This window comes from Apostichopus japonicus, chromosome 18, assembly GCF_037975245.1.
Source record: "Apostichopus japonicus isolate 1M-3 chromosome 18, ASM3797524v1, whole genome shotgun sequence".
Taxonomy (NCBI): Eukaryota; Metazoa; Echinodermata; class Holothuroidea; order Aspidochirotida; family Stichopodidae; genus Apostichopus; species Apostichopus japonicus.
Window position 1 is genome coordinate 10,878,656 of NC_092578.1, and position 10,963 is coordinate 10,889,618.

Consider the following 10,963-nt stretch of genomic DNA (forward strand, 5'->3'; position numbering starts at 1 on the left):
CGATCAATCGAATGTGCGTTACCGATCAATCGAATGTTCGGTATCGATCTATCCAATGTTCGGTACCGATCAATCGAATGTTCGGTACCGATCAATCGAATGTGCGATACCGTTAAATCGAATGTTCGGTACCGATCAATCGAATGTGCGGTACCGATCAATCGAATGTGCGGTTCCGTTCAATCGAATGTGCGATATTGATCAATCGAATGTGAAATACCGATCAATCGAATGTGCGGAACCGATCAATCGAATGTGCGGTACCGATCAATCGAATGTTCGGTACCGATCAATCGAATGTTCGGTACCGATCAATCGAATGTGCGGTACCGATCTATCGAATGTTCGGTACCGATCAATAGAATGTGCGCTACCGATCAATCGAATTTGCGATACCGATCAATCGAATGTGCGATACCGATCAATCGAATGTTCGGTACCGATCAATCGAATGTGAGATACCGAACAATCGAATGTGCGGTACCGATCAATCGAATGTTCGGTACCAATCAATCGAATGTTCGGTACACTGTAAACAATAGTTAGTCAATATGACTAAAAAAAATTAGTCACAACGATGTCTCTATCGACCAGTTTCTTCTAGTCATTTGACTATACAACCTTAGTTTTGTGACTAATTAAATCGAGTTTTCTGACTAATTAAAACTAGTCCTTCTACGATGCCTCTATCGACCAAAGCTTAGTCCAGTGACCAAAAATATTAGTCATTGCAACTGTGACTACTTATTTAAGTCACAAGACTAGTTTAAGATTAAGTACTTTTTAGTTAAGAAATGAGATAGTGACACACATTGTAAGTTTCATGGTAATTTTTATTAACATTCAGTATTAATGCAAAATGTGACAAATAAGCATTTCATTTAAAAGTCATTTCATAAAGAACAATAACAAACACTAAAGGTTAAAGAACATTTAAAACTAAAATAAATGTTTATGGGACAATTGGGAAAACTTATTTTTACAAAATTGTCAAAATCTTTTCTGACAAAACATCTTGAGAATACTTATGGTATTACTTTGAAATGCTCCTAAGCCATTAAGTTGGAAATGTTCAACAGTTTTCAAACAATTAGAACCCCTGGTGACCTATACCTATAAATTTCTTAAAGACCCTCATTGTCCACTGACTATGCATCATTATGGGCTCCATCAGTTTCATCAAAATAGCAGCATGGAAGAGATGTGGACAGACAGAACAAGGGAAAAATGCAAGTACACAGCTCAAATACAAAAATAGAAGTTTAGCCAAATAAATTATCTTAATTAATATTTAAATATAAATATACATAACATATATTAAATATACACAAAATAATATATCATATTTATAAATTTATTTATAAAAATAATACCCCATGTCAAATCAAATGGTATAAAAAGGCCTTGAGTAGCTCTTTATGACCTTAGCTGTTAAAAAGGGCCCGAAAATATCCTTATAATCATCATCTCGAATTAGGAAGTTGGAAGTGATATTATTATGAGTTTCTGACCATGGATGTGATGGTACAATATTAATGCAGAACATGTAAGTTGAATATGTTATTATCCTTGAAGCAACATTAGGGTGGAACAGAAAACAAAGTAGTTAAAATATTTCTAAAAGTACTTTTTCACAAACTATAAGCTATGTCTTGAATGGTAGAAACTTACCTTTTAAGTCAATTTTTGGGGTACATTTTAAATGAGGTCCCCACATTCAATCACACTAACCTCATTTAATGTAATGATTGTAATTTTTGCCAAGTACACTGAAGTCCATGTTAAAGACTTGCCCGATATATCGAACATCATTTGCTGATAATCTGAACTTTGCTTGATCCCCAAGGTGTGCGCAAGTACACAAACAATGATCTTATACACTACACTTATGGGGGGGGGGGTGGGGGCTTAGGCATGCAATATATATAGCATACTAGTAGTATGACCGGTGTACATTATTTAATATAACCGGTGTGCAGTATTATGTGTACGTATATGCTACAATTTCTGCTGAGAAATTATTTGTCATAAGTTTGGTTTATGACTCACCACAGTTTTTCTATAAATCAATGATGAATACTCAAGTGAACTATCTCTTTGCATTACACAAAAAAATATCCTTCCTTTTTCACTTTTGACATACAGTTGTTGCAAAGTAACAAAGGCCTAAAGACATTTGGTTAAGTATGTAACATTTGTGCTAGCCGCACTCTGTAAATGTAATGTAAATTAGCCATTTATATTGCAACATTGGCACAGTATTTACGGAACACTATCTATGGTCCTTGGTAACACATATCAGACATTATGCTCACTATGCTGAGATACATCTACATGTTCCCCAGGGGACATCCCATATCATTGCAGCCATAAAGTGGTGCAAATGTTATACCTCCCAGGGTACCCGATACACCTGGGTAAAGAGAGGCAATTGAGATTAAGTGTCTTCATTAAAGATACATACTTATGGACCAGGTTGGTACATGAACCCACGATCATGGAATCACGTGTTCAGTGCCCTAACCATTCCGCCACAACTTCTCTATGTCTTTACATACTGTGGTTATTTCACTGATTGCATAATGCTCACTGTATATCACAGATTGTTCCTTATATTTAAGGTAGCATACGCCTATTAAAAGCCCCATTGACTTACACACTAAATCACAAAAGTAATGTGGTCTCTAAGTCTAGATAGAAGTTTTCACTAGCTGAATGCTACCTATCACCGGATAGCTGACAAGTTGGCCTTTCAAGGCCCTAACAATTTTCTGTATCATGACCATGTAGATATTTTGTTATTCGACACGGAAGTTTTCGTCACTTGTAAACAAACCTCTTCACTCAGTGGTAAACAATTTTCCTACGCTGCTCCTGTGAAGCCTAAAGGGGTCTAAAGGCTTAATTGACCCAATTTACCCACCACATGTACTTCCATATATGCTCTTCAACATGCAAGCCACAAAAAACCAAATTATGATTAATAACAGGTCAATAAAAGATGTTCTCCCGCTGCTTTTTGGCACTTTTCCTGAAGGAGAACAATCGAGAGAATGGATATAGACTCTAATAGGAGTATGCCACCTTAAGTGAGAGATTAATTTTTTTTCATACCAAAATGATACTTTTCATAGTCGTTACAATATAAACCAGAACAGAATTCTATGCAATTATCATTTTTGGTCCATAAAGATGTCTTTTCAGACATTTCAGTATGCACTGTGCAGTGTGTGTGTAATACTGTGTAAGCATTAACCAGGTCTACGTCTGCAGCAACATTTCTAGTCACCAATTTTGATAAGCTTGACCAAGTTGGTTGCATTTATGATTCTTGCAGGTTTTATTGGTATCCGGATCACAGTCCACTTGGTCTGGCTTGCCATACTGCAGAAACATCATCCAGAGAAGGGTCAGCGGGAGGGCTTTTTCGTCTCTGGCTCTGAAATGTGATGAAAACCATTTTTGTTTAGCTCAGCTGATTCCTCCCAAACTGACCCACAGGACATACCCCAATGTATTCCTGATCTGTTTCGAACATGTTAAACTGATATTGCCTGTCACTCCAGTGCAACTGTTAAGTTACTCAGAATAAGAGAATAGAATTGAAGGTGTTCTTTGCCAAAACTGGATCATTGGGATTTGTAAACCACAGCCTAACTATAACAGTATATACTTAGTCTAAAGGAAAGCTTACTGAAATGCTATCTAGGTACACAGTTCACCTCAATACTACATATCCAGTCCATTTAAAGGTTTATGCATAGGTTGTTACACTGTATTAAAGACAGGTATAGGGGACAAGAGATAGATAGGGGGCATAATTTGTGATAAAACATTCAAATTTGTTGCTCGTCAAATTATACCTTAATCTCCATGGGTGGCAAGCACTGGTTCCTATAGTTACTACAGTAGATCTCCCATGGAAGTATCAGGATATCTATTTCTGCTGTCAGAGTTGTTTGGAATTTGTTGTTACCTCATCTAACCAGTTGAGTCCATTGATACCACAGCCATTCAAAGTATATAGCTGTGAATGCTGAGGACTTGGCACATCAACTTTCTCTGCAAATAGACAAACAACAGAAAATTAATGATAGGCTGAGTAGGCTCAAACCCCCTTGATGCACATATGCAGGAGCAGAAAATGCATACCTTTGTGGAATATTTGCTAAATAAGACTCAAAACATTCTCTGTTCAGGGTATTAGCACCCAGCAGCCACTCCACTTAGGATACAGAACCCTACAACATTGCTACAGCTGGTGTAGACTTGGTCTAGGAGTAGGAAGTAGGATACTAACATAGCGCCACTATGAACCTGAGGCCTAGGCCTAAGCTAACAACATTATTGGTATTTCATGCATTGAAACTGAGTTTTTGTCCTTAGTTAAACACCAGGTTCTTCCAACTTTAGCAAAAATATCCTAAAATATGAGTACCATGTACTTTAGCCTACAAGAGCAGAAGGTAAGTCCCACTCCGAAGATCTTCAGTTCAGAGTGCACGAAATGCAGACGGGGTTGGTGGTCGACGAAGTGTCTAGAAACTTGACGTATGCTAGCCTACACCACAGACGCTCTTAACATTATACTAAGAATATAGGCCTAGTATACTAGCTAATAATACACATTTATATAAAATATGTCAAATAAGTGTGTATTACTGCTACTATAGTACTATACATCTACGAGGGCATGTGGGCTACACCAGGTAGACTAAACTCCTAGCCTAGCTTCGTCCTAGCGTTAGCAACAGTTTTGCTTACTAAGGCCTAACGTTATAACTTTACCCATACTTTCCAGCCAAAAATATCGCGGATATTCAAACCTTCCTTGAACATTATGTCAATTGTGTCAATTATTATTTATAAGAATTTCAGTTGTGATTGAACTTACGTAACTGACGACATTTTGAAACTGCTTCTGACAGTTTGCTAAATGATTAAGAATCTTCTCATTTTGTTGATAGCCCTGTTCTATCTGCAGTTAGGCAATGGCCGCAAGTACGACGTACGACGTACCACGTACGTGCATACCGTATATATAATCGCCGGCCGTCGTCTGAATTTTTGATCTCTGATCAGCTGAGCACACGGTATTCTACGGTACGATGATTGGATAAAAAAAATGACGTCATTGGTCAAAGCTGAAGGTTAAAGAAAGTAAACAAACAGAAGACTAGAACATTCTCGTCACGCTTACATACATGACATGCTTAGTGAGTGTCAAAAAATTTCATACAAATTTATGTGACTAATTTATGTTAGTAGAACGACCATGCAAATTGGTCTGCTACTAACGAATTGGTAATGACTAGCTAACTCTAGTCACTGTGACTAGATTTTTGCCATTCGTGACTAACTAATGTTTACAGTGTATCGATCATTCGAATGTGCGGTACCGATCAATCGAATGTTCGGTACCGATCAATCGAATGTGCGGTACCGATCAATCGAATGTGCGGTACCGATCAATCGAATGTTCGGTATCGAATGTGCGATGAGTGTCAATCGAATTTGCGATACCGATCAATCGAATGTTCGGTATCGATGTATCGAATGTGCGATACGGATCAATCGAATGTTCGTTACTAATCAATCGAATGATCGTTACCGATCAATCGAATGTGCGTTACCGATCAAATGAATGTTCGGTACCTATCTATCGAATGTGCGGTACCGATCAATCGAATGTTCGGTACCGATCAATCGAATGTTCGGTACCTATCTATCGAATGTGCGGTACCGATCAATCGAATATTCGGTACCGATTAATCGAATGTGCCATACGGATCAATCGAATGTGCGATACGGATCAATCGAATGTTCGTTACTAATCAATCGAATGATCGTTACCGATCAATCGAATGTGCGTTACCGATCAAATGAATGTTCGGTACCTATCTATCGAATGTGCGGTACCGATCAATCGAATGTTCGGTACCGATCAATCGAATGTTCGGTACCTATCTATCGAATGTGCGGTACCGATCAATCGAATATTCGGTACTGATTAATCGAATGTGCCATACGGATCAATCGAATGTGCGATACGGATCAATCGAATGTTCGTTACTAATCAATCGAATGGTCGTTACCGATCAATCGAAGTTGCGTTACCGATCAATCGAATGTTCCGTACCGATCTATCGAATGTGCGGTACCGATCAATCGAATGTTCGGTACCTATCTATCGAATGTGCGGTACCGATCAATCGAACGTTCGGAACCGATCAATCGAATGTGCGATACCGATCAATCGAATGTGCGGTACCGACCAATCGAATGTTCGGTACCGATCAATCGAATGTGCGGTACTGATCAATCGAATGTGCGGTACCGATCAATGGAATGTTCGGTACCGAACAATCAAATGTCCGGTACCGATCAATCGAATGTTCGGTACCGATCAATCGAATGTGCCTTACCGACAAATCGAATGTTCGGAACCGATCATTCGAATGTTCGGTACCGATCAATCGAATGTGCGATACCGTTAAATCGAATTTGCGGTGCCGATCAATCGAATGTGCGGTACCGATCTATCGAATGTGCGGTTCCGTTCAATCGAATGTTCGATACTGATCAATCGAATGTGAATTACCGATCAATCGAATGTGCGGTACCGATCAATCGAATGTGAGATACCGATCAATCGAATGTGCGGTACCGACCAATCGAATGTTCGGAACCGATCAATCGAATGTGCTGTACCGATCAATCGAATGTGCGGTACCGATCAATCGAATGTTCGGTACCGATCAATCGAATGTTCGGTATCGATCAATCGAATGTTCGGTACCGATCACTCGAATGTGCGATACGTATCAATCGAATGTTCGGTTCCGTTCAATCGAATGTGCGATATTGATCAATCGAATGTGAAATACCGATCAATCGAATGTGCGGTACCGATCAATCGAATGTGCGGTACCGATCATTCGAATGTTCGGTATCGAATGTGCGATACGTATCAATCGAATGTGCGTTACCGATTATTCGAATGTTCGGTACCGATCAATCGAATGTTCGGTACCTATCTATCGAATGTGCGGTACCGATCTATCGAATGTTCGGTACCAATCAATAGAATGTGCGGTACCGATCAAGCGAATTTGCGGTACCGATCAATCGAATGTGCGGTACCGATCAATCGAATGTTCGGTACCGATCAATCGAATGTGCTGTACCGATCAATCGAATGTGCGGTACCGATCAAGCGAATTTGCGGTACCGATCAATCGAATGTGCGGTACCGATCAATCGAATGTTCGGTACCGATCAATCGAATGTGCTGTACCGATCAATCGAATGTGCGTTACTGATCAATCGAATGTTCGGTACCGATCAATCGAATGTTCGGTACCGATCAATCGAATGTTCGGTACCGATCAATCGAATGTGCTGTACCGATCAATCGAATGTGCGATACCGATCAATCGAATGTTCGGTATTGATCAATCGAATGTGCGGTACCGATGAATCGAATGTGCGGTACCGATCAATCGAATGTTCGGTATCGAATGTGCGATACGTATCAATCGAATGTGCGATACCGATCAATCGAATGTTCGGTATCCATCAATCGAATGTTAGGTATCGATGTATCGAATGTGCGATACCGATCAATCGAATGTTCGGTATCGATGTATCGAATGTGCGATACGGATCAATCGAATGTTCGTTACTAATCAATCGAATGATCGTTACCGATCAATCGAATGTGCGTTACCGATCAAATGAATGTTCGGTACCTATCTATCGAATGATCGTTACCGATCAATCGAATGTGCGTTACCGATCAAATGAATGTTCGATACCGATCAATCGAATGTGCGGTACCGACCAATCGAATGTTCGGTACCGATCAATCGAATGTGCGGTACTGATCAATCGAATCTGCGGTACCGATCAATGGAATGTTCGGTATCGAACAATCGAATGTCCGGTACCGATCAATCGAATGTTAGGTACCGATCAATCGAATGTGCGTTACTGACGAATCGAATGTTCGGTACCGATCATTCGAATGTGCGGTATCCATCAATCCAATGTTCGGTACCGATCAATCGAATGTTCGGTACCGATCAATCGAATGTGCGATACCGCTCCTTTGAATTTGCGGTACCGATTAATCGAATGTGCGATACCGATCAATCGAATGTGCGGTTCCGTTCAATCGAATGTGCGGTACCTATCAATAGACTGTGCGATACCGATCAATCGAATGGGTGGTTCCGTTCAATCGAATGTAGGTACCGATCAATCGAATGTGCGGTACCGACCGATCGAATGTACGTTACCGATCAATCGAATGTTCGGTATCGATCATTCGAATGTGCGTTACCGATCAATCGAATGTTCGGTACCGATCAATCGAATGTGCGGTACCGATCAATCGAATGTGCGGTACCGATCAATCGAATGTTCGGTATCGAATGTGCGATGAGTGTCAATCGAATTTGCGATACCGATCAATCGAATGTTCGGTATCGATGTATCGAATGTGCGATACGGATCAATCGAATGTTCGTTACTAATCAATCGAATGATCGTTACCGATCAATCGAATGTGCGTTACCGATCAAATGAATGTTCGGTACCTATCTATCGAATGTGCGGTACCGATCAATCGAATGTTCGGTACCGATCAATCGAATGTTCGGTACCTATCTATCGAATGTGCGGTACCGATCAATCGAATATTCGGTACCGATTAATCGAATGTGCCATACGGATCAATCGAATGTGCGATACGGATCAATCGAATGTTCGTTACTAATCAATCGAATGATCGTTACCGATCAATCGAATGTGCGTTACCGATCAAATGAATGTTCGGTACCTATCTATCGAATGTGCGGTACCGATCAATCGAATGTTCGGTACCGATCAATCGAATGTTCGGTACCTATCTATCGAATGTGCGGTACCGATCAATCGAATATTCGGTACTGATTAATCGAATGTGCCATACGGATCAATCGAATGTGCGATACGGATCAATCGAATGTTCGTTACTAATCAATCGAATGGTCGTTACCGATCAATCGAATTTGCGTTACCGATCAATCGAATGTTCCGTACCGATCTATCGAATGTGCGGTACCGATCAATCGAATGTTCGGTACCTATCTATCGAATGTGCGGTACCGATCAATCGAACGTTCGGAACCGATCAATCGAATGTGCGATACCGATCAATCGAATGTGCGGTACCGACCAATCGAATGTTCGGTACCGATCAATCGAATGTGCGGTACTGATCAATCGAATGTGCGGTACCGATCAATGGAATGTTCGGTACCGAACAATCAAATGTCCGGTACCGATCAATCGAATGTTCGGTACCGATCAATCGAATGTGCCTTACCGACAAATCGAATGTTCGGTACCGATCATTCGAATGTGCGATATCGATCAATCCAATGTTCGGTACCGATCAATCGAATGTTCGGTACCGATCAATCGAATGTGCGATACCGTTAAATCGAATTTGCGGTGCAGATCAATCGAATGTGCGGTACCGATCTATCGAATGTGCGGTTCCGTTCAATCGAATGTTCGATACTGATCAATCGAATGTGAATTACCGATCAATCGAATGTGCGGTACCGATCAATCGAATGTTCGGTACCGATCAATCGAAGGTCCGGTACCGATCAATCGAATGTTCGATACCGATCAATCGAATGTGCGATACCGACGAATCGAATGTTCGGTATCGATCATTCGAATGTGCGGTATCATCAATCCAATGTTCGGTACCGATCAATCGAATGTTCGGTTCCGATCAATCGAATGTGCGATACCGATCAATCGAATAGTCGGTACCTATCTATCGAATGTGCGGTACCGATCAATCGAATGTTCGGTACCAATCAATAGAATGTGCGGTACCGATCAATCGAATTTGCGGTACCGATCAATCGAATATGCGGTACCGATCAATCGAATGTTCGGTACCGATCAATCGAATGTGAGATACCGATCAATCGAATGTGCGGTACCGACCAATCGAATGTTCGGAACCGATCAATCGAATGTGCTGTACCGATCAATCGAATGTGCGGTACCGATCAATCGAATGTTCGGTACCGATCAATCGAATGTTCGGTATCGATCAATCGAATGTTCGGTACCGATCACTCGAATGTGCGGTACCGATCAATCGAATGTTCGGTTCCGTTCAATCGAATGTGCGATATTGATCAATCGAATGTGAAATACCGATCAATCGAATGTGCGGTACCGATCAATCGAATGTGCGGTACCGATCATTCGAATGTTCGGTATCGAATGTGCGATACGTATCAATCGAATGTGCGTTACCGATTAATCGAATGTTCGGTACCGATCAATCGAATGTTCGGTACCTATCTATCGAATGTGCGGTACCGATCTATCGAATGTTCGGTACCAATCAATAGAATGTGCGGTACCGATCAAGCGAATTTGCGGTACCGATCAATCGAATGTGCGGTACCGATCAATCGAATGTTCGGTACCGATCAATCGAATGTGCTGTACCGATCAATCGAATGTGCGGTACCGATCAAGCGAATTTGCGGTACCGATCAATCGAATGTGCGGTACCGATCAATCGAATGTTCGGTACCGATCAATCGAATGTGCTGTACCGATCAATCGAATGTGCGTTACCGATCAATCGAATGTTCGGTACCGATCAATCGAATGTTCGGTACCGATCAATCGAATGTTCGGTACCGATCAATCGAATGTGCTGTACCGATCAATCGAATGTGCGATACCGATCAATCGAATGTTCGGTATTGATCAATCGAATGTGCGGTACCGATGAATCGAATGTGCGGTACCGATCAATCGAATGTTCGGTATCGAATGTGCGATACGTATCAATCGAATGTGCGATACCGATCAATCGAATGTTCGGTATCGATCAATCGAATGTTAGGTATCGATGTATCAAATGTGCGATACGGAT

At 41.0% G+C, this 10,963-nt stretch overlaps 1 long non-coding RNA gene across 1 annotated transcript; it reads right to left on the bottom strand.

The window, feature by feature from the left end:
* Positions 1-531: 531 nt before the first annotated feature.
* On the bottom strand, positions 532-5,108 carry LOC139958953 (uncharacterized). Its single transcript, XR_011789914.1, has 3 exons — positions 4,895-5,108; positions 3,864-4,062; positions 532-3,439 (listed from the first exon to the last, which is right to left on the bottom strand). It is a non-coding gene; the product is annotated as an uncharacterized lncRNA (long non-coding RNA).
* Between the last annotated feature and the right edge of the window lie 5,855 nt (positions 5,109-10,963).